The sequence below is a fragment of the Peromyscus californicus genome, unplaced genomic scaffold, assembly GCF_007827085.1.
Source record: "Peromyscus californicus insignis strain IS unplaced genomic scaffold, ASM782708v3 Scaffold_13__1_contigs__length_99412109, whole genome shotgun sequence".
Lineage (NCBI taxonomy): Eukaryota > Metazoa > Chordata > Mammalia > Rodentia > Cricetidae > Peromyscus > Peromyscus californicus.
In genome coordinates, this window is record NW_026294424.1 from 60,953,224 (window position 1) to 60,978,457 (window position 25,234).

At 45.0% G+C, this 25,234-nt stretch overlaps 1 protein-coding gene and 1 pseudogene across 7 annotated transcripts in view; one reads left to right on the plus strand and one right to left on the minus strand.

The window, feature by feature from the left end:
• Nucleotides 1-25,234, plus strand: part of Limch1 (LIM and calponin homology domains 1) — a 321,480-nt gene that overhangs the window by 165,209 nt on the left and 131,037 nt on the right. The window lies entirely within an intron of this gene.
• Nucleotides 5,332-6,720, minus strand: LOC128108998 (elongation factor 1-gamma-like; annotated as a pseudogene).

A 25,234-nucleotide genomic window follows, 5' to 3' on the forward strand; every position in this document is an offset into this window, starting at 1 on the left:
AGGGTATTTCTGCTCACATATTTCAGGACCCTGTTTTTAGAATCTGCACAAAGAAATATTTCATGCCCTTTATGGAGTTTTAATAAAAACCAACAGGTGGGAAATGGGTTCTGCAGCAGCAAAACCGTAAATACTGGTATCTCAGAGTTACACCAGCAGAGACTGTAAACACATTAATCACCCGACGGCACTGGATTCCATTCGCAGATGCCACCTCAATTTCAAGCACAGAGATTAAATGCGACCATTTAAATTCAAAACACTGAATGGATATGATGATCTTTTTTTACGTTCGTGGGGATTCACAGAGCATGTGTGATAGTTTCCTCATCTATAAAATGGAGCTAATAAATCTCATCTCAGCATTGTGGGACCAATCAAGCTGACACACATTAAATGTGTAAGATGGTGGTGAATGGTATGTAGTGTGTTTCCGGTAAACCACAGCAGTGCTTATTTATTTGTTAGGCTTGTGTTTGTTTTCATGGTTGCAAGACTAGGGACCATCTAACTGCTTAAGAGCACTATTATTTTATAAATGGGGAAACTGAGACTCAGAAGGTGGCAGCTGGCCCAGCCCCCTGCAGCTGGTTTGTCTCTGAGTTGGAGGCCTTGTGCCCTGCGTCACACTTCCTTCAGTCCAGTCCCAGAATGGCTGGCAGTACTGCAAGCCTACTGTGTGCCGGTCCAGAGACTGCCACCATGTTGTTTTGCGCAATGGTATCTGGGTCTCCGGGGGTCTGGGGACGCTTCCTCCTCTTCCTCTGCGGGAGCGGAATCCCCGCCTCCCTTCCCAATAGATGTGGCAATCGGCTCCCTAGCACTTCATCCTGCTTTCCCGCATCAGCATTTCAGCTCTTGCAGCCTGCTCTGCCCCAAGCTTGCCTCTGTGGTAGTGAGGCTCTTGCTGAGCAGGAGAATGTAGGGGCATCTGGGCTGCTGCTGTGAGGGGCTCACAGGAGGGGAGGCGCACCGCCCATCTCTCTGTGTGAGTCTGCTGGAGCTCAGTGCTGAGTGTGAGGACATGCTGGGGTGAGTAAGATCCGTTATTGGAAAGTGTATATGATGGATGTTCAGGGGAGAAGGAAGGAGGCTATGCGGATTTTTACGTTTAGTTTAAAACATTACTTTTTATGAGCTAAAGTAATTCCAGAATCAATTTCCTATCACTGAGCCTTTGATATGGATTTTTACTTTTTACACCCCACCCCACCGCCAGTTGCTTTAAATAGGCTTTATCTGCTAAGCGGAATACTGTCTTTTCCTTTAGGGGTATGTAGCTAAAGGCACAGATATAGTAATTTGTCAAACTCAAGAGAATGTTAAGAATTTTGTGAATGAGAAGCACCCCTGCTGTGTTTTAAAGACGGATGCCCACACTGCGTCATTCCTGGCAGCACCTGGTGCCATGGAGAGACCTCTCACCTGGGGCCTCTCTCACACTCTGCTCTTTCCTCAGCTACCCCCTTTGCATTGTGAAAATCTTCTCTTCTGGCAACAAAGAGGGAAAATAATTGGAGAAAAGCGAGCCGGGAGGAAGAGGCAGTGGTTCTGGATTCAAGGGCTGGATAACCAGCCTCACTCGCTGGCCCTTGTCCATCACAGTCCATATTTGTAGCAGGCAGAGAAAGGGCTGGAGGTTATTCCCGAGCAATCTTCTAATCAAACCCCGTCAAAGCTGTCTGAAGACTGAATGAACGCTTCATGGCACTGGTTGCCAAGGGAAGGAAATATCCCTTCATCAAATTTATGGGGCTGGATCGAAAACCAAATTGAAACCGCTTCACGAATCCCCGTGGCAAAATGATTCATCTTTGTAGGCTTGGAAAATCTATTTTTATCACCTTTATTCTGCCAACTCCCCATTTTTTATTCTCTCCCTGAACTACTGTGATTTCCTTCATGGTGCCGAGTAAACCAAATATCTCTAGAGTCTAACTGTTCTCCCTGGAGCATCCCAGCCCGGCTGATTCAGCAGCCAGGGGAGAAGGGGATTGTTCTGCACTGTGTAGGTGGGGACTACCAGAGGCTGCTAGTCTCCACAGCTGCCTGGGACCCCGGGAGTCTGCCTAGGGGTGCGAGCCACACTCTGCAACTTGCTCTCTCTGCAGGTGTGTTGAGTGTTACGGATGGCTATAACTCTCCCAGCTTCCTCGGGTAGAGAAGGGGCAAGAATACACCACGCTTTCAGCCCTCCCTATTTGACTGGGAAGGAAGACACACAAAGGCTGCCATATTTGTTCCTCCCTCCTCCTGACTCCATGCTGTATCTTTCCCTGTGTTCCTTAATAGCTGTCCCTCCAGCCTCTTTGCATGTCACCAAATGGTTCTTGGAGGGTCCTAGGAAAAAAAATGAGATCGTTTCCTCCAAAGACATAGAAGAGAAGCTGCTTTCTGGGCTCCCTTGAGTAGCATATTCAGCAGCCTCTTCTTTTGATGATAAGACACGTAACTAGAGAAGCAGGAGAATGTAGCTACCTAGGGCCAAAGCTCATGCCAGTTGGGGCAATTTTAGCACCTGGTAGACAGTAGATACTCAGTAGGTATTTGCTGAATGAATATGATGCATTCCTCATAACCCCAGCCTTCAAAATCTGTCTTTCAGAAGAGGGTGGTATGTTTTGTTGACAGCTGACATTCTATACAGTAAGCTGGTAATCTGAAACCCTGAATTTTCACTTTCGTGGCTGTGTATTCTGGCAGATTCCTTCATCCTTTGAAGCCTGTGTTTACTTGCCTGTAAAATGGGCTTTATAATTGCCTTCCTGGTTTTCCTGCAAGAGCAGGAAAAGAGGAAAGTAAAGTAAAAGGAGAAGATGGAGGAATAAGAGGGAGAAGAGAGAAGTAAGGGGGGAAGAAGAGGTGAAGGAGGAGGATTGGTCAATTCTTTGAGATTTTTATCTCTGAAGGTTTAGTGTGTGGGTGTGGGTGTGTGTGTGGGGGGGTTGTGGGTGTATGTGATATGTGTGTGAGTGTTCGTGCATGTGTGAGTGTACATGCATTGAGTGTGTGTGAGTGTGGTGAATGTGCAAGTGTGCATGCATGAGAGAAGAGAGGTGGGGGAGGATTCAAATCCTTCCTCAATACTGACTGCCCTTCTACCCCATCCAGGTAGTAAACCAAATGTCAGGTGGTCAGTGCTAGAACCAGTCACCTCAGGTCTTACCCCAATGGATGCTGCTGTCTAAACTCTGCAGGGTGTAGCGGACTGTAGGGTGCCACCAACTAGTCAAGACCAAGAAACTCAGCTCCATGTCCCTTTTCCTGATGTTTTCAAAAGGGATGTCCAGTAGATCTAGAAGAACAGTGTGTCTGTACTCATTCTTAGGCTGTAGGGTGAAGCAGGAAGGGTTGTCTATGTGTAGAGTGGCATACCTAACTGTTCTGAATATCGCTATAAAGGAGAGACAAGGATGAGCCCCAGATAATGGGTCCCAAGGGTCCCAAGACTCCTAAGGCCCAGCTTTGGGCAGATGACTTGATGAAAGCCAGCTTCCGTGGCTTCTGGTACTGTCTTGGCAATTGAGCTTGTGTTTGGTTCCTTCCAGAGCCCGGAGCCCCACCTCTCTTGGGTATATGGAGATGTACTAATTTCTATCTGGCTTCTCCAGTCTGAAGAACATCTACTTTAATATGGCGTGGCCTTTTTGACATTGACCGCCTTCAACAATGACCTGTGCTTGCCCTTGACCCCATTCCCTCTCCTTTGTGAATGTTTTATTCCTGGACATCAGAGAGCTCTGAGTTCCAGAGGGTGGTGGTTAATTTTCACTCTTGCTTTCTTTCCGAAGGCTGGATTGATTTCTGGGCTCCGTTCTGTAAGCAGTCATTTCTTCCACAGCAGCCGTCTGCGCGGAGCTGGAGGTTACGAAATGACTGGGGCATGTTTTACATGGCTACACTTGGTCTCTTCTCTTTGGTTCCCATGTAAGTGTTGGCAGGAATTTCTGCAGTCATTTCTGAGGGAGGTGCTGGAGAATGCTGTTGGTAAACAGCCCTCTGGCTGTTGTTGGCTGTCCCTGCAAATACCATCAAGAGTACATCTTGAAAAGTTGCTGGTGTGGTTTCCTGCCTCTCCAAGGGCTGAACCCAGGCCTGACCTCGGAGACCCTGACCTCAGCCATACTTGGGGGATGAGCAGTGGCCTGGAATTGCTCTGCTTTCCCTGGCTTCTTCTTGACTTCTCTGGGCCAGAGGACAGCTCTGGTTCAATCACTTTGCCCTCATTATATGTCCTGGGATTTTCACTCCAGCCCTGATTCTGCTGGAATCATTTTTGATAGAGTCTCATTCCATCTTCCTATTTGGATTCAATTTTATACTCCCAGAAATCTAACCAGCCTAGAAGTTTCCAATGTATTGATTTTTTATCCACACAGCTGTTTCTACAAATTTCCACTTAGAAATATGGGAAAACTTAGGATATTCTTGGACATGTTTACATCTACATATTTGCTACTAATGGTAGGAAGCTTCTGGGCCCAAGTTATTCAATCAAGGTAATTAAGTCCTTAACACATTTACAGACTTATATCTGCCCCCTCCCATCTTCCTACCTACTTATCTAGTAATGACTTTTAGGAAGGAAAAAACTACCTAGGGGGAAAAGTGATGCGAGTAGACTGGTAAGAAAGGAAAGTGAGAAATGGTAAAGAAGGGAGAAAGGAGAGAAGAGAGGCAGGAGGGAGGAAAGAAGGGGAAGAGGGGAAGAGAGAAGAAAGGAAGGAAAAACTGTCCCTTTCCCTCCTTGCCTCTTAAATACCCCTGCTGTTTTCTGACACTGACCCTGTTCTATTGCTTTAAAATAAATACACACAGCACTTTTCTCACCCCACCATTTTGCAGACATAGCTCCATCATAGGGTTCGCATTCTGTCTCACCGTGCGGGATACTGCTCTGCGTGTTTCCATGAGTGGGAGTGTCTTACATCAGCCTAAGTATTAACAGTAGGGAAGAAAAACCTACTATGCAGTGCTTCTATAGAGGAATCCTCCCACAGTGAAAACCAGAGCAAAAGAAATTATGAACTACTTTTTGTAATAGTCCTGAAGAATTACCTATTACCAATTACCACGTGTAATGGCCGAGGGATCCATTGACTCTCAAGAAATAATGAGGCTCTGTTATCGTCAGCGTGGGCTTTGGGGGTGATGAATATCTTGATTTGATGAAAGCTAATTGCATCAAATGTGTGGAGAAAATAACATGAAACTATGCCTAAGAGATTTGGATGCCAATTCCTTAGGCAGATCCAGCACTTTCTTCTCTGGTGAGTGTTCCCAGGAAAGCTGGTCAACCTCAGGGCTCAGAATGTCTGATATTTATGATATTTAGTTTTGATTATAAACATGCATGCAGTATCTTTTAATAGAAATATGTTGATCTATAATTGTGCATGTAAATATAAAGATAAAAAATCCATGAATTATGTGTTTGTTTTCTTCGATGTCCCAGGAAAAGTACTCACAAACCAGAGTCTAGGTCTCCTAGCTATAAGGACCCAGTTTCCACCAAGTATATGACTCTTAAGTCCACCTGCCAATCTAAACTCAGGGGAGAGGCATGCTCTTGGCTTCTGTAGACCCAAACACCGGAAATGGATCTGTTGTCGTTGGTTCCAAAGAGGGTAGCCCTAGCAAAGGCATTCTTCCCCAGTTTGTCCGATCTCTGGTACGTTCCTGTGATGAGGCTACAACTCATGGAGGTCTAGGCAAGCACCTCAGGGAAGCCGAACTCAGGATACCACAGGAACCAGCCATCCTTACTAAAGTGCGCCCCAAAATATGGCAGAGCCACAGAGAGGATGGCCTCGTTGGAGCACTTAGGCTTAAACTCATCCAACACAAAGGTACTCTTGGGCAGGTGAGTGAAGGACCCTTGGCCTTGGCCTCAGCAGCAGCCAGGGCCTGCTCACATTCATGCGTCTCCTCTTCAGGAGCCGTGGCAGGTGCCTTTTTTTCTTTTTTCCCCTTAGCCTGGGATTTCTTCTTCTCTTCCCATCAACTCTTTTCTTTCCTTGGGAAAAGTATCCTTTTGAGGCTGACTGGCTCTCTGCGGACTTCTTAGTGTCAGACTGGGCCATCTTTTCGCACAGCTTCACCTCCCCCAGGACAGCCATGAACCAGGGCTGTCGAATGCAGCTGGTATTGGGGAAGGCCTAGCAAAAAGGGAGCCTCTAAGGCCTGTTTCTAGAGCCACCGCAGGGTGCACACAACTGTGCTATCAGCCAGTGTCACTCATTACTGCCGGAAAAGTCCTTATCCTCAAGTGTGTCCAGCAGCCCCAGAATCCACCTCATCTCCTCCTTTGCATTTTCAGTGGCCTGTTTGGTGTTGTGCATGATGCCCAAGGTGGGGAGCACCCAGGTGTTCCTAAGTGGCGGGAGGAACGATGTTACCCTTGGCAAAGCTCACCCATTGCACTGTGTGAGTGGCTGTCCCTGGATTACTTCTCCACTGTTCCCCCTTGCTCACACAACAGGTGACAGAATCTCGGCCAAGCACACAGAATCTGTTGTTGCCCTCAAATGGTGGGACCTCGTTGGGAGGAAATCTGTGGAGAAACTCAGGGGTGCAGTTGGTTTGGCCAAAGTGGAAGCGGGGTGGTATGGAGAGCACGTAGACCTGAGCCCCACAGTACTGAGCAGCAGTGAGGGCCTGAAGACACCCCTACCCCCACCCCCAGTTTGCAGGATATGAGTACAGGGTCCCGGCCACCATGGTGATTCTGCAGGGAAAGGGTAAATTATATTTTGATGTATTGAAGTCTTCTTTGTGCTTCTATAGAGAAAGTGTTTTGTATCTGAACTAGAAAGTTGGGTTTTTCATGAAATCAACAGGTTCAGTACACATGACAGCGAAAGTTCAGTTCTGCTTTCCTCACCCTGAATGGAATGATATGTTGTGGGGTATTTTGTTCGCACTCTGACACTCCTGAGACTGACAATGAAGTTTACTTTGATTCAGAGGGCAGAGTGACCTACTAGCAGACCACAATTAGCCATAGTGGTTTTGGAGGACCGAGGACAGATAGACACAGAAAGTAGTAGGGAGGGGTTTAGAAAGATTCTCAGCCCTTTTTGGATCGAGGAAGAAGAGAGAGAGAGAGAGAGGAGGTCACTGTCACTTCTCTGTTGTTTCTCTGATCATTCAGGTTCTTAACCCGATATCTGACTCCTGAGGTTTATTGATAAAGAATAATTAGATAAATGCTTCAGAATGAAGCTTTTACTTTTTCCTTGAGCACCAGGATGAAGGCTAGTGTGTGGTACAGCACAATGATGTGTACCTTCATAGTCATTGCATCTCCTTTATGAACATAGTTGATTGAACAATACACGAAGGGATTTTGTCACCATCTTAACTCCCCCATCCAGATCTCAGATCCTCTGTTAGGCCCCTTACCCTCAGAGCAGTACTGCCATTTGGGATCCTGGTGTCTTGGCTGTCGGGCTATGATGATGATGATGATGATGATGATGATGATGATGATGATGATGAAAGATACCTGTCTGCACCTTTCTAGAAAGTGTGTGGCATGCGTTCATTTTGAGATTAATTTTTATCACTGACATTTCACAAGTCCTGGTTAGTCCCCCCCCCCACACCTTTCTTTTGCATGTATGGCTGACATATTTATGGGGCATGTCAACAAACTCACCATCGTAGAAACCATTTTTCTTCAGATATTTACATTTCTAGTTCTGTTTGGAATTCAACCTTGTGTCCTGTGGGGGACACTTTCCTGTTCAGGTAACACAGTGAACTAGTGTTGTTTTCCTGACTGCCCACCCATGTCCCCCAAGCCTGCTCAGCCACGGGCCTGTGATTATGCTGGAGGCTTCTCATGCTATACTTTGGGTTCTAATGGACCAACTGAAACATTGGCTGCCCTGAAATAAATCTCCAGCCCTTTGGAGAACAGATCCAGCTGATGAAAGAGCCGGAGGACATAGTAGCTCCTTGATAGACTGTGAACATTCTTGAACTCTTTGAATAAAAGCAACCTCCCCTGTGTGTATGTGTGCCCTGGAGACTTATGAAAAAAATAATAACCACAGTAGCATGATATTTAAAGCCTTTGTGTGTGTGTTCTTAACCCTGCAAAGTTTTTCTTGGCAGGACTTGAAGCAGACTTGGCTGTCATCTACTTTTCTCCCATTGAAGGGAGGAGTTGAGCCCAGGGGACTGGTGTGGCAAGGAAAAGCCATTAAGGAAGGAGGCCAGGGTACCCTCTGGTACCCTGCAGCTCCCTACCTTTCCATTACCAAGTTCACCCTGTTCCCCAAAGCCCTGTTTCCATCATGTGAATCGCTCTGTGTGTCTTTCCTTCACTGGATCTGTAATGTCTGAGCCCACCCTGGACACCACACACCTTCTGTTGGTCTCTTTCATCTCCAGTTGCTAGGTCAGGCCCATTGACACCAACACCAATCTTCCCAAACTAAGGGCCTCCTTTATCTGTGCTGGGCAGCCAGCGAGAACACCCGCACTTTGCTGTCATAGGCTTAGCCTTCAGGGACTCTCCAGCTTGCCTAAGTTACCTCCTGGGTCCTTGATCTAAACTCCGGTTGCCAGGTAACGAGGATGAAGTAATTTGCATTATTCTCTCTTCCCTTTCCCACATGTCCTGTCTCCATTCTGAAAACAACCCTCTGAGTTGACACATGCCTACAGGGACTTCCGTCCCACAGGACAGCTCTCTGCTATCCCCTTTGTGATGACCTCAGAGTTCCTTCCACTACAAGACTGAAGCAGATTAATCATGCCGAAGTTCAGTGCTGTGTGAGCTCGAATGCTAAGAAAAGCTTGGAGATATTTTAAGCAAAATGGAATATGTTGATGAGTATCTCTCACCTGAAATATTTCTCAAATTTTCTATTTCTAGTTTTTTTTTTAGCAGCTTCACAAAGGGCTATTGTATTTGAGTCAGAAAAGAAAAAAATATTGTTATTTCCTGTCCTTGACACTGAGTGGCATTGATAAAAGCATCAAGGCCCTTTGAGTTCTGAATCTTCTAGGGGTGGCGGGGAATACGTTCTCTAAGAAAGAAGTTGAGTGGTGTTTTGTTTTGTTTTTCTTGTTTGTCAGCATGAGAAGAGAGTAGCAATGGAAAATGATGGACAGTTATCACTGGGGATAGAAGAAAAAAGAACTCTAGGAGGAGGCCATAGCAAGAGTTGGTGGTGTAGCTACCACGATACCTGACTACAATCCCAGTCTTGACCTTGACCAGCGGCCACTTGCTTACATACAGTCTTGAGAAGAAGCTATTCCATCTTGACTTATAGTTGTCGAGTTCTCCATCATTCTATTTAATGGGCATTTAGTTACTAAGCCAATGAGTCTCTCATGTATGGTCAGAAAAGAATTCACTAGAGTAAGGCACAGGTTTGACTTTCCAAAGTTAGGTAAACGGAGAGCTATACTTTTAAACAGTTAGAGGAAAAAATAATATATCCAGTAATATATTCATTACACCTTATGATTATTTGATGTTTTAGATGTTTTGGGGCCATCATTCAGGTTTTTAAGTTGGTTCAGTTTGCAAGCATGAAATATTAACCATTAGCAAAATGATTTATTGTTTCTGCCTGGCTTTCCTGTGTACCCATCAGTACAGTCCAGGCTGTGTCACAGACTTCTAATGGACATTTACTTAATATTTGCAAATACAGATTGCTTTCTGTGTACAAAGACACCCTCACACATGTATTGTTTGTGTGGGAGTGTGCACACAGGTGTTAGCACACATGCATATGTGCAGATGCACATGGGCATGTACGTATGTGTAGAGGGCACAGACTGACATGAGTGTATATCTCAGTCATTCACTACCTTATTTTTTTGAGGCAGGATCTCTCTCTGAACTGAGTGCTTGCCAAATCAGCGAGGCTTGCTTGCTCGCAAGCCTCAGGGAACTTGGTGTCTCTGGTTCCCCAGCACTGGGATTATGGTATGTACTGCAATACTCCCCCCCACCTTTTTACTGTGTGTTCTGAAGGATGGAACGCGGACCCTCATGCTTATGCATCATGTAGTGTATGACTGAGCCATCTCAGGCCCAGTAGCTATGTTTTTTAATTAGAACAATCCCCATGAGCCTGCTTTATACTGTGTTAGGCTTGTCTGCCTGTGGAATGGAATTGATGTATTTCTGGTTTTTTTTTTTTTTTTTAATCTCCACTTTATTCTTCTCTTTAACCCCTTCATTCATTCCCTGCTCCTGAGTCTTTCAGGCACACAAACCTCCCTTTTCTCTCTTGATTTACTGTTCTGCTTAGCATGTTGTTTCAGGCAATGAGCATATTGCTTCTGCTGTGAAAGAGGACAGCCCTGTATTGGAGCGAGCAGTAATACAACACAGCAGATCTCACCATCTTAAAGTCAGCTCTGGGTACCACTAGCTCAGCTCCGTGTCTGGTTCCTCAGCAACTGCCAAGGCAGCCCCTTCCCCACTCCCACCCCAGAGATCTCCCTGTTCGCTTGGGTCTTCACTACTACAGAGCCAAAGGTTTGCAAATGGGGACTGTCTTTGCACTTGCTGTTTCGTGCTGTTCTTTTTCTTCTTCGTTTTAACTAGCACATAGTTGTAGGTTATTCGTGGAGTACAGTGCGATGTTATGATGTAGGATGACTGCCAGGCGAATGAATCTGTACATCACCTCGCACACTTGCCATTTAGAGGTGGGAACATTTGAAACTGACTCAGCCAACTTGAAGCATCTATCACGATTACTCACAGCCATCATCGTGCCATGCAGGAGCTCGCTGGCTCCTCCAGTCTAAGTGACACCTCGTTGGGTCCTGTCCTCTAGTCTGTGCCCACTGCCAGGCTACTCCGTACTTTGTGAGCTCGACTCTTTCAGATTCCACATACAAATGAGGTCATTCGGCATTTATCTTCCTTTGCTTGCGATTGTCTGAGGGGTTAAGTATGGAGCTCCATCATCCTGCTGAGCTACTTCCGTGAGGTGATCTTGGGTCACCTTGTCTCGGTCTTATGCAGTAAAGTGAGGAGTAACTTCAGCACCAACCTCACGAGGCTGTGGCCAGGCTTAACTGAGCTATGTGAACAGAGTATCTAGGCTTCTTCTGCCTGGGGCATGGGGTGTGTTCCCAAGCAGTTGGTGATGGTCGATGCTCTGGTGAAGGTGTTAATGTCTCTCGCATCCTTCCTCGGACTCCTGCTTCCATATCTGTGAAATGGCACCGTAATAGCATGGAATCAATTAATTTGTGAGGAACAGAGGCACAGAGGCACACAGGGTGAACTCAGTGCTGTCTAGCCCTAATGAACTGTCAGTGGATGGTGACCAGAACTTTGGCCACTTGTGAGACCGTTACATTTCTCCTATTTATGGCTACCTTCTGTTTGAGGTCTACGCTATAGAGCATGAATAAACTCTCACGACGCTTGGAGCCTGAACTGCCCCATCTCTGTGGTCAATCCATTTACCCTCTTGTTTCTATTCTGCATTTGAAATGTAAACTGAACTAAACACTTGGCATAATATTTCCCTTTAAAATATTTTAGCAATGATCACAATACTCATTTTAAAAAAATCCCGTTCAGGAGAATCTTGTTTGAGAACTTCCTTGTCACTATCCAAAAAACCTCTAAAGACCCTAGTAAATTTTCTCATATTAAAAAGAAAAATCAGGGTCTTTTATTTGATTAATGACGCCATGCCCTGGCTCTATCCCAAAGTATAATTGATCGGTCTGTAATTCCCCAATGTCATTCTGATTTCCTGTGGTTATATTTTTGATTTACAGACCTTTGGCCAGTTTCACAAAAAATTAAATATAGACGCCTTCCAGACAGAGGTTCTACGGATCAAGAACAATGTGGAGTTGTGCCTCGTCACCAGTGGCAGCCCCTTCCTAGCCCAGTGCTTGAATCTTTTCCCAGCTTTTTCCCTTTCTGAACGTAGCCATGAGGAACAGGTTTCCATAATGACCCCACCATTCCTGGAGGTAGAAGGCCCTCCAGTGCGGTTTCTAACCCAACATGGACGACTAGAAGGTCAAAGCCCTGTGTTACAGACCGGGCTCTGCCTCCAGAGCAGAAGGGCATGAATTGTCCTATTTATGAATGGAAGGAATACTGACTGATGCCAAAGAGCTTTATACCTGTGAGACTTGGGACCCTGAGTCCATTCTATTAGTGATGGCGACCATCAGCTGAACACTTCCTGTGTGTCAGACATTGTTAATGACAGTTAGATATATGTCCCATGCCGATTATGTGCTAAGCGTTTTGTGTCTGCTGTTTATTCTTCATAGGAATTCCAAGTGGTAGATGAGAGGAGTGGCCGTGTGTCCTAGCACACTGATGTCCAGGGCTGGGAGGTCCTTGCTCACAGGCATGCCTGAGTGAGAGATGGAAGCAGACTCGGACTCCTGGAGTCTGTCATTCTGTCCTTCTCCTGTTTGTTAATTTTTAAAAAGTTTTTTATTGTTTTAAATTTATGTGTTGTGGGTGTTTTGCTTGCATATGTATGTATGTATGTATGTATGTATGTATGTATGTATGTATGTGCATCACATGCATGTGTGGTATCTGGGCCTGAAGTTAGAGACAGTTGTGAACTGCCATGTGGGTGCTGGGAATTGAACCTGGGTCCTCTGGAAGAGCAGCCGGTGCTCTTAACTGCTGAGCCATCTCTGCAGCCATCTTCTCACTTTTATTTTGTTACATTCTAAGCACTGTCCCCTTCCACTGGTTTTTGTTTGTTTTGTTTTTTGTTACTGTTGTTGTTGTTGTTTGTTTTCTCAGCAACCTTGAGAAGTGTACTGTAGATCCCACATTTTATACAGTACAAAGCAGGCCAGGCGCAATGGACAGTCTGACCAGAGTGACCTAGCTAGTCCTGTGCTGGCTCTTCCCACTCCGTTCAACACCTCAATGTGTTTCTTTCTGCTCTCACACCTACCACTGTGAGCTAGGGAAAAACACAGTTACTGTACATTTTAAAAGTATTTTTTAAACTCTTATTATACAGAAGCCACTGTATAATAAACACCCTGCTGATAGGCAGATATGTTTTATTTGGGAAGATATTGTAGGATAACTTATTTTCTGATTTGTCTTAGGTTCCAGACAACACTGTCGAAATTAAAACTTCACTGTGCACCCATACAGCAAGATCCAATGCTTCACATCCTCGCCTGCAGATCACCCCTTACATCCTCTACATACTCCTCTAATGTTTAAAAATCTGTTTCCTGGCCGGGTGGTGGTGGCGCACGCCTTTAATCCCAGCACTCAGGCAGGCGGATCTCTGTGAGTTCGAGGCCAGCCTGGTCTACAGAGCGAGATCCAGGACAGGCACCCAAACTACACTTGCTGGCAGTCACGTGCTTTTGTTAGTAGAGACAGGCAGATCCTCGGAACTCACTGGCCAGCATGCCGAGCCTAAATGGAAAGCTTTTGGTTCAGTGAGAGACTTTGTCTCAGGGAATAAGTCAAAAAGCAGTAGAAGAAGACACCCCTAGAGTCTTCCTCTGGTGTCTGCGTGCATGTCCACGAAGGGGGAGAGCACACACATGGCCATACCATCTATACATGTGTACAACACACACACACACACACACACACACACACACCCTAAAAGGCCATTAAAAAGATCTGTTTCTTGTTTATAAGAAGGTAAGAGTCAAAATGTGATGCACAACCTGGTTGGTTCATTTTACATTATATTATATGATATTATATGCCCAGTTAATGCCAGCTGGCTAGTTGGGTAAGAAAAACCACCTGATACTGTTAGCTTATTTCACTCTTCTAGGCATTAAAAAAAAAAATAAGTCTTCCACTTTCAAAATGCAGACCAAGCGGCTCGGGCTTATCCTGCGTCACCATCTCTGGTATACAGAGTTGGACTCCCAAGCGCTTGGCCTGAGATTCTAAGGAATAGTTGTCAGGAAATGGGCAAAAATTCTTCCCTTGCTTATTGTTTTTGTAAATAATGAGTGCCATGGCAACAGAATGCTAACGGCCCGATGAAGAACAGAAACATATGGAGATGTGGAAGTCTCGAGAAAGGGGACATTTGAAAGAAAGCTTTTGTTTGGCTCATCTTGATCTGGCCATGTTGCTAATATGCTTTTTTGTATGTGTTACTAACATGCTTGTTTCTGTGTGCTTGAACAAAAAGACCAGGCTGCTAAGATTAATGAGTTAACTAATTGATATCTCACTTTTCTAACAAAATCATATAAAAAATATATTAATATAGTTGGGAAAAATAAAAGCTTTGACCGTGGAAAGTATCAATATAACCAAAAGATAAATACATAGTTTTTGTAATTGGGATGGGAACTTGACTTGAGTTTCCTAGTGCCATAGCAACATGGAAAATATGATTAATTATGTAAGTTTCAATGCTCATGAGAGAGTCACACCAATTTTTCATGACAAAGAAAGCTACAGTTAACAGCTAGGCAGAAAAGAAATCCCTATATGTGTATACACTTATATAGGTGTCCCTATACACCTATAGAAGATGAACTCTGATTCCAGTGTTTCTCTTGTCTCTTTGCCTCTGTAACAGGAGACCAGTCATTCAGAATGGGAAGTTTTGAAAGTCATTGTTAGGACAGCTGCTCAACCCAATAAGAGAACAGATGGTCCATGAGCAGTGACGTGTGTCTTTCATCCCTCTATCTATAGACTCCATGGGTTTCATTGACTTTTCATAATCATGGACATTTATTACAGCCTTGGCTTATATTGTCGAACTCATTAGAGACCTTTCAAGATGGTGCTCAGCAGATGTAGAGATCCACAGCCAAGCATCGGCTGAACTCTGGGAGTCCTGCTGAAGAAAGGAGGGATTGTATGAGCCGGGGTGGGGGGTGGGTGGGGAGGGTGGGGGGTGGGTGGGGAGGGTGGGGATGGGAGGGTGGGGAGGGTGGGGGTGGTTGTCAAGGTCATGATGAGGAAACACACAGAGACTGCTAACCTGAGCTCATGGGAGCTCATGGGTTCTGGACTTAGGGAGCCTGCATGGGACTGACCTAGGCCCTCTTCTGCATGTGTGTGACAGTTGTGTAGCTTGGTCTGACACCGAGGCTCCTAGCAGTGAGATCAGGACCTGTCCCTGGGGCGCTTAGCTGGCTTTGGGGAACTTATTCCCCATGCTGGATTACCTCGCCCAGCCTTGATGCAGGGGGAGGAGCTGGGTCCTGCCTCAACTTGATGTGCCATGCTTTGTTCACACCCACGGGAGGCCTGCCCCTTTCTGAATGGACCTGATAGAGGAGGAGTGGTGGGGAGGAAGGTAGATGGAATGTAGGGGTAGGGCGAGGAGGAGCAGAGGGAGGGGAAACTGTAATCGGTCTGTAAAATAAATGAAACAAGTTTAATTAATAAAAAAAAATTCACTCATGAAGAAAAAAAAAACCCAAACAAACAAAATGGTGCTCAGGCCTCAAAACTTCCATAGAAAATGACTAGAAAGAAAATAAGTCTTGTGAGATATGCTTTTCTTTATATAGTTTTCTGCTTTATGAAATAAAAATTAAGTTTACCATCAACGTGGCCAAATACTGAGAATCTTCCAGCAATGGGCTATTTTCCTGGCATTTGGCCGTAGAAAAACATAGATATGAGATCACAGAAGAGCATTTGTATAGAACAGAGCAGGGCACTGTGAACCATGGGTTCATGGCCTGGGTTAGGACTGGTTTTGTGTCTTTAAAGGGCTGAGGTAATGGTCAGAGAAGAATATCCTGTGGCACATGGAGATGAAGTGAAATTTTAATTTTTATCTGTAAACACCAAAATCGGGGTTTCTTTTTATATAGCAAAGATTTCCCATCATCTCTGTTCTGGTTTTCTGTTACTGCTCTTGGACTATGTAATGGTCGCCAGGTCTCAAGAACAATAGACGAGTGTCAATCACTCATATGTCTAGGATAGACAGGCTCAGGGCACTGCTAGGGCCAAAACGGTGAGGTGACCAAGCATTGCTTCACATGACTTTCCTGCTCTGATGGTCTCTCCCAGGCACGTCCTTATACTATTGAGTTCCTTCCATTAATATCCACGCAACTCCATTTCTGGACCACTCACTGTTCAGTCAAGATTTATTTTTTCTAAAATGTGCACCCAGACCTGTGTATCTCTTTCCTAGATATGGTCATTTTTTTTTTTAAAGCAGGAAAACCATTATTTCTTATGCTCTGGATACATTAATTTTCTTTTAAATTTTACTTTTAGATTTGTTTTATTTTATATACATGAATGTTTTTTTCTCATATTCATGTCTGTACACCACATGTGTGCCTGGTGCCTGGATAAGTCAAAAGAGGGCATCTCGCCCTGAAACTGGAGTTCTGGATGGTTGTGAGCCACCACATGGATGCTGGGAGTTGAACTTTGGTTCTCTGTAAGAACAAGTGCTCTTAACCACTGAGCTATTTCTTCAGACCCTATATTTGCTTTTCTTATTTGTTAATTTGGGCTGAGATGGCATTAACTCATTTAGCAGTTGAATTACACACTTGGGCCTCTATCTCATGTCAAGCTCAGAAAAAAAAACCCATAAAATGTGTGTGTGTGTGTTTGTGTGTGCTCATGTGTGTGTTGTGTTCAACTTTTATCCATTTTATTGAATCAACTGTCTTTGGTGTCTCATCCCTGGGGTTTTGTAAAGGGTCTTTGAAATATGTATTGAATTAACTAAGTTCTTTTATTTGTTCAGTAGCTATTCGTCATGTAACTACAAGCACCAAATATTGTGCCCAGATTTACATAGAGATGATAACTTTTCTCTTATGGAGCTCATGCACCAACCACAAAAGGCCGTGATAGATGTTAAAGGTTTGGCGATCAGGATTCAAGGCATGGCTGGTGTGGTTGCCCCTTTTCACAACGGAGGCCTCTCTGTTCTACTTAAGAGCTCCTGTGTTTGATTAAACTTCTAGTCATTGCCCTTTGATTGATAGGTGGGGGTTTGGGGAGCTGTTGACACAGCTGTCTGAACAAGGCAGCCATAGTTGGCGGATGTGGAAACTGTCCGCAAATAGCAAAAAGCAGGTTTCTGTTGAACGTCATGAACTTGATCAACATCACACTCGTGGAGCTGTTCATTTATCAGGAGTTTCCTCCCACTTTTCCAGGCATGTTCAAACATTTCCCCCTGTGCTGCCTGATGGGCATAAGTTGTGAGGCGTTGTAGGTGCGGGAGCAGGTGGTGAATACTTAAGTCCGTGTAAACAATGCTTTCTCTCCCCTTATCCTCCGTGGTATGCCTTGGGTGGGAGCCAGCTGAAAGCCCCCCAGTGGCTCTAGGTATCCCATTAGCATCTCTTGGGGTGTTGCCCTTTCTCAACAACTGATAGGAGATGGCTTTGGAGTACAGCAACCTAACTGACCCAACATTTAAAATGCCAAGCCCATTAAATTCTTTATTCATTTTCATCAGATATCAAGAGTCCACCAAGCACTCGAAAGGCGTCAGTGGACAAAACACCTGCCTCTGAGATGAAAACATGGCTGTCATGACTAATCTATTAAGTAGGAAGTTCAGGTAATATGCTAGGCAATGAGTTCAGTAAGCAAGGTCATGCAGTGCTGGGGTAAAAAGCTGTAGGGTATATATTTTATCTGATTGGACCAATTTGAGCAAAGATCTGAGAAGAATAAGAAGTTAACTATATAGCTATTGAAAAATACCAACCATGTAGATAAGGCAACTGGCACCAGGGTCACTGGGCCCATCAGATGGTGCCATCAGCCCACAGATGACATTGGCTTCTAATTTCTAAGTGCTGGAGACAAGACATTGGATACTTTGCATATATTGCTTGGAATCTGCCAGCAGATGGGTTGTATTATCCACATCCACTTACAGTTGAGGAAATGAAAACTCAGATTAAGTCAAGTCCAATATCCCAAGCAGCAGCTGAGAAAGGATTTGAATCCGGCTTTGAACTCTTAACACCAAAAGCCTGAGTATTTTTCTCTTTGCCATGTGGCTTCTCTTGTATTTATAACCTTAGTGGGAATGGCCTGAAACTAAATCAGGAATTTAGGGGTTTTTTTTTTTAAGTAACTGGGACTATAGCTCACTGAGTAGAGCCCTTGCCTCTCATGCATCAGGCCCTGAGTTTGCACCCCAAGATAAAAAGAGGATTTGATGGGGGGAGGTCACTACTGAAAGACAGAATATGACATTACTAACACTCTACAAATTCACAAAATCCTCATCAGGATCAGCTTTTCCCAGGAAATCTCACCAAATCAAAAAGCATTTGGAGTATGGCATCCACTGAGGCCATCTACACTCTTTGTATAGCCCAACTACCACGGAAGCCATCCTGTCCATTTTTGCTTGTTAATGACTGTCCTTGGGCTAGATCTCTAATTCCTTTGGGTACCCAGCCAGTTCTGGGTGATGAATGCATTGAGTAGTGATGGCTTCAAAAGCTCAGGCCACAGGTAAGCACGGGCCTTCCTTATCGTCCCCCATTGCAAACCCAGTCACAGCGTGGCCTGCTGCAGGATGGGTCACATTTCCCTGTAGGAACATGTCACAGTGGAGTCCCTCATACCTGTTGCTTAGGGACTTGGTGTCAATAACTCATCATGAACCAGCAGTGTTCTGAAAGTAAAGATAAGTGTAAAAGTGTGTTTTGAGGCCTATAAAAGGGGGGGCTACACAAGGGGACCCTGTAGAGTCAGTGTAGTTAGTACATTAATAAAAGCACAGGCACACTCCCCCACTTCAAGCCTAGCTGCCACATATACATCAGACCAAATGGCTATACACAGAGTGTAGATGGCCTCAGTGGATGCCATACTCCAAATGCTTTTTGATTTGGTTGAGAATTTACAACCTTTTGGGATAATTTGAGAACTGAGAGGCTAAGGCAGTTTTAACTTATGCCCTTTCTTCAATAAATAACCTTAAATCAGGCAAAGGCATATAAATGTGTTTGCTTTGTTAAAATGTATACCTCCTCTAGGGTCAGAACCCAATCAGTTTTAAACACTTCAGTGGTAGGTGTGGAGACATAGGTCAGTAGTGGAATGCCTGCCTAGTATGTGTGAGGCCAAAGTTTCAGTCCCAAATACTCCCCAAACACTGAGATATTCAAATACCATTAGAAATATAGGATGATGAAAAACTTTGATTTCCCAGAATTCCCTGCACACACTACAGAGTTGAAAGGGATTCTTCTGTGAGGGAAGTGGGATAGCACATGCAAACTTCCAAGGGATTCTATTCAGTAAGAAGCTTTTGTACAGGCCTCAATTGTGAGGCTAAGTGCCTAAGATTGGAGAGCTGATCCTGGCACCAGTCCAAACTCTTAGCTGCCCCCTGAAGGGTGGTGTGACCTGATCACAGTGTGAACCCCTGCACCGGTCTTGTGGTGCACCTCAAGGATGCCTCCCAGGGTCTGGCTGTTAGTTTACTTAAAGCTCCAAGCCTAGCTGCCACATATACATCAGACCAAATGGAAGTCACCAGTAAACAAACACTCTGTGCCTTCAGGAAACCTTTTCACTCATTGGTGATAACCCTCAAGCCATTTTAGTCTTTTCTAAAGGGTCTTAAAAAGCCAATACTAGTGATTATTTTTCAGAACTTCAAAGCATGTCTCTTGGGGTTGTAAAGGCAGGAATAAGAAAGCACTAGCCTCAGATCTTATAGGCATTCCCTGAAAGCAGGCATGGTATCCATTGAACCATTGGCTAAGGAAGTGGCCCAGGCTGATGAGGCATCCTCCCAGCTAGAGGTTTATTGGTTCCTTCCCCAGCAGGATACAATCCATATTCTTTTCAACAGCCTGCCTAGCCTCATTTCCTGTCCCTTTATCTCGGTTTCCCCACCCCCAGTGTCATGCCTTTCCATCCCTTCCCTCCTCAGAGATGAGACAAGGCTGACTTGACTGACTACCCTTAGGGTGACTTAGCTCATGTCACGTCTCTGAAGTCCCCTTTGGAAACTTCTGGGTGGGCTCCCATCTCCCAGTACAGCTCCCCTTGCTGGGAGTAGTCACGTCATATTGAAAGACATGTCTGGGATTCTCCTGTTGAGACACTCAGTTCTATGGAAGTTAGAAACCATTGTCTGTCCTTCCCTTCAGCGTGTGACTTGATTATAGCTCCTGAGTGATTGAATTGGTGTGATGCTGTAAAGAAGAGGTTTCCTCTTGGATCTCAGGGTTGCTTTTGTTAAAGTGAGTGGATTTCCCATTTCAGCACTCATTTCCACAAACACATTGTCACCCTCTGATACTATGTATTTAACTGGCTTTGTGAACCAGATGTATTTTTATTTCCTGTTACCTAAGAGGGCCTCATCTGTGTAGCTTTTATCTGGCTTGGAAGATTAATTTTGAAGAGTGGGAAGGTATGGGACAGTGTATAGAGGAGGCAGCTTTTGTTATTTGCTTTTTAGGTAATTCTTTAACAATTGCAGACTTTCGTAAAGGGCCCTTGCTGCTGTTGCTAACAGAACATGTGAAGCGTAATTTGGAATTCTAGCTTCAAGTGACCCTTCTTGGTTACCTCCAGCCTCCTTCTTTTTTCTTTAGTCATTCCTGCAGCCTGTGTCCTGTCCTCCCCCACCCCCGGGCCTGTAGGAAGAAGGGTCCTACCCTCCCTGTCTCCATTTGCCCTTCTAGAATGTCGTCAGGGAAGGTCCACACTGCAGCTTGCCGCTCTCCCGTTTTTTCTGTCCCTCACTTGCCATCATTTCCTCCCTGTTGGTCTAGAAAACTCCTCAGCTCCACTCTCCTTTGCTCCCTCCTTTCCTGAGCCTGACTGCATCTCTCCGGTTCCACCTTCTCCATCCTTTTCTCTAGGGCACACTCGGGACTCTCCTACAGGTATACACACTTCCTCGCCACCTCCTGTCCTTGGGACCCTGTCAACTTTCCATCCTTCCCAGAGCTTAAACCTACATGCTGAGGCCCAAAGGTGCATCTGCTGTGCACCCCCACCCCCCACCCCATGGGACTGCTACACTGCTCAAGCCCTCTGTGGCATTACCTTCCCTCTGTGTGGCCCTCCACTACAGGAGATAGCTCTCCTGTGTGGTTCTTAGCTTACCCTCTATCAGGATACTTCATTTTCTTAATGACCTATTTTCCTCTAAAAGCCACCCTACATTGTCAGCCACCATGCTCAAGCCCAATGCTCAGCCTTCCCTGGAGTTGTTCCACAGGCCCCGTGTAAATTCCCCGAGTCCTCTCTGTCACAGCCACCTCTCCCTACTGATTTCGTCAAAGTTCCTGCCACCCACGAGGATTATGCTCCTCTTCTGCTCCGTTAGGACCACGGCAAAATCCTTCAAGGCTGTCAAGGCCACATAGGACTGACAGGGGACATCTGTGCCCTCCTATTCATGGTCAAACAGGCTCAGCGGCAAAGGAACATGTATGAAAGTTCCAGATGGCGTTACTTCTCCCAAAACTTCATGCTCATGCATGCCTCTTTCTGTGCCTAGATTTGGGCACAAATCAATTATGACCCCTTTTCTGTCCCAGGAGTTCAGACCTGTGAGCAGGTCGAAGGTGTGACTTGCATCTGTAGAATTTACTAGACTCTTCCTGGCCCTGATTGCTTGATCAAAGCTCTCTGTGAAAGGAGTAGAGCCCGTGCTGTCCTAGCATGTGGCAAAGTCCTTTGTGGGTGCTTACCCCTTTCTGTTCCTTTCTCCAGGTCGGAAATGTGACAATTAAGTGCAGTCTTGCTTCGTGTGCTGCATTTTTAATTTCTTTTTCTCAAAACGGCATGGAATTTTCTGTAGGTACTAGAAAAATCTAGTTCTGTGCCACTGATTGCTTTGTGAATCTTGGTGAGTCAGGGCTTTTTGTAAACGATGGGAACATTCAGGTTCTTTGAGGCCGGCAGTCCATGAGCAGAATGCAGAAGAGCTCATTAGAATGTATAGTCAGGGCACTCTAGTGAATGGTTTGGAGGAAAAGGCTGTAAATACATCTGGGGCTGGAGGTCTCGCATCTGTATTTCAAGGGGAAGTATGTGCTTGCCATTGCTATATGAAAATTAGTGTATATGTTTCTTTAAATACCTTGATCTTAAGTTCCTATTCTTGGGCATTAAAACAAAAGGACAAAAGGAAAAGAAAAGATATGAAAAAGGAAAAGAAAGAAGTAAAGAAAGAGAAAATAATAGAAATTCCAACAGTGGTGGATTATGAGTGCCTACCAAAAACTTAATCAACAAGGGACTTAGGGGAAGAAGATGAGAGAGCCCTCAGCAATCCTGCTCTTTATGTCCTGTAATTACGATGTGAAGCCACTGAAGGCTATCACAAGAGACACACTCCAGTAAACATTTCCCCGAAATGGCATTTAAGAATCCACAGAGATCTCCCCAGAGGCCTTAAGACCCCTCCTGTCTGCAGAGAGTTCTGATTATAAAATACTGTCTGCACGTCTCTCCCTCTTTGGAGCCAGTACCACGACTGCCTTGTGGGTTTGAGACTTGGTTTTACTTTTGCTTCTGCTGTATGGCCTCTGAGCCACTTTCAAACGTAGCCAAAAGGGCCTTTTTCATGTGTCACCAGCATGAAGTGGCAGGCAGAGTCCTGTGACACCTCTTTTTTGCAGGGGGAAGGGGACTCCAAAATCCTCTCCTTAACTTTGCATATAGTGTGGACTTGACTCTCCCGCCCAGACCTTCTGTACACTTCCTGTAAAAATGCTTCCTCTTACCACCAGTTAAGGGACTGGATGAGAAATTTTCTGTTTCCTCCTTTCCAAGTGATGATAGATCAGCTTTGTAAGTGGTATCTTTTGGCTTTCCCTTGTTTCTGGGAGCAGTTAAAGAAGGATGAAAGTGAAAGGAAAGAGGGAAGTACCAGGGTATTTAGTACTAGTAAATTAGTAACAATTTAGATGAGATGCTGAAATCGGAAGGTAATAATGTTGCTTTATCACAGATTAGCATGGGTCCCATCCGCCTGCTCTAAAAATAGAATTTGCACTCTCAGTCGAGGGGGCTGGTCATTAGCAAATAGCAAGATTCCACATTGTTACCCCCCGAATAGCTGGGTTCAGGCACAGTCACTTGGGCCACAGTTACTGGTAAGAAAAGGTTAGTTCAGAAAGTGTAGACCAAGCCTGGGAGTGGGTATGAGTCCCTGTATCTGCTTCTCCGGGGCTGATGTGTGACTGTGTCACGCCCTTGTCTGGGCAGATAATGGGCTGTGAGGCCTGGGAGAGTCTCCCTGTCTGTACTGTTAATACCATTGGAGGTCTTTCCTGCTTTCCAGAACTGACAGACATTTGCTAGAAGGATCATGGAAATGGAATGAGCAGTTTCATCACCTTGGGTAGTGGATTATAAGGAGGGCTTAGTTTCTCAATCACAGCATTTCTAAGCAGATTTTTAAAAATTTTTACTGTATGTGTGTTACATACATGTGTGTACAAGTATGCATACCCGTGCATGCACATGTGGAGATCAGAGGTTGACACTGAATGTCTTTCTCTATTACTCTCCACTTGACTTTTTTTCTTCTCTTATTTTAAATTTGGCATGAGTGTGTGGGGGTGCATATAAGCATGTGAGTGTACATAAATATGTACACTCTCACTGAACCTGAAACTCGTGGATTCACATAGGCTGCCTGGCCAATGAGTTTAGGGCATCTACCTGTCTTCACTACACCGCCACCAAAGCTGGGGTTACAGACATAATACCACCATACCCAGCTTTTTACGTAGATGGCGCGTGGGGGGGGGGCATCTGAACTCAGTCCCTTGTGTTTGCAGAGTTAACTGAGAGACTCATCTCTGTACCTCCCTCTTCCTCTTTTGAGACAGGATCTCTTCACTGAATCTGGAGCTCACTGGTTGGCCAGGAAACCCCTGGGGTCCACCTATCTCTACCCTCAATCACTGGGGTTACAGATAGGCGCTGCTGCATCTGGCTTTTTATGTGGGTTCTTAGGGTCTGAATTCGGGTCATCGTGACTGTGCAAGTAAGCATTTTAGCCACTGAGCTCTTTCCCCTCCATTCCTAACTAGATTAAACTGCCCTCCACCGTTTTTAAAGAAGATGGATTGTTACATAAACTGCAAATATGGTGCTTAAGTGGTGAAGACTCAGCTACTGTTAGTACTTGAAGGTTTGTGGCAAACTAGTACTGTGTCGTTCTTGGGCCAGATCTTCTTAGGACTGTCACCCTCCAGCTCTGTGACAGCGTTAGGCCACAGAACCTTTCCAGTGTTTAGTGTCCTTGAGCTGCGAAGCCTAGTGACAGTACAATCAAGGAACTGTCATAGCGAGAAAATATGACATCTATAAAATGACCAGCACTATATAGGCACACAGTAGGCACTCAGTTCACATCACCTGATATCATCATGGTTATGCGATGTGTCTAATCCACATCTAGCATTCCTTTCCAAGATACACCCGGAGCACACTCAATCAAATCCTTGCAGCTGGCTTGCAAAGAGAAGGGAGTTTCTCCAAATTCAAGTAACCAGCTGATACATTTTAATGTTTTTCTTATATTAAAGGGCTGGATTAAATTTATATTGAGAGACACCAGATTTCTTTCTTCCATTGTTTTTAGTCTGAATATTTTTTTAAATAGTGTCTCTGTGTGTGTGTGTGTGTGTGTGTGTGTGTGTGTGTGTGTGTGTGTGTTTTACAGGTATGCATATTTACACATGTGGAAACAGATGTTCATGGGTGGGGACCAGAGGGTGATGTTGGAAGTCATTCCCCTTCACTTTTCTGCCTTATTCAGTGAGGCAGGATCTCTTAATCAAACCCAGAGGGCCCTGATATGGCTGGTCTTGCTAGCCAGCATGCTCAGGAGATCTGCTGTCTCTGTCTTCTGAGGCTGGAATCACAGTTAGGCCATTGTAGACACCTGCCATTTCCATTGCCTCTGGAGACCCGAACCTCATGCTTGTACAGGAAGCCCTGGAACCACCAGGCCATCTCCCCAGCCCTTGATCTGTATAGTTTACTGAGAAATTTTGGGAAATTTCTAGGGAGTCCAGTGTAACACGAATCTTAAATGGTCTTATTAATAAAAAGAAAAAATGCAGGAGCCAGGTATTAGGGTGAATTCTGAATGATCAGAGAAGCAGAGCAAGCCACAGTTAACCTCACCTTGCCAACTTCTCAGCTGATCCTTTTTCCTCAAACTGGAAGCTTCTGAGTCATCACCAGAATGGATCTCAGCTGAACTGCTGCTAAAAGCCAAAAAGCTTAAAAGCCTCTAGTTCC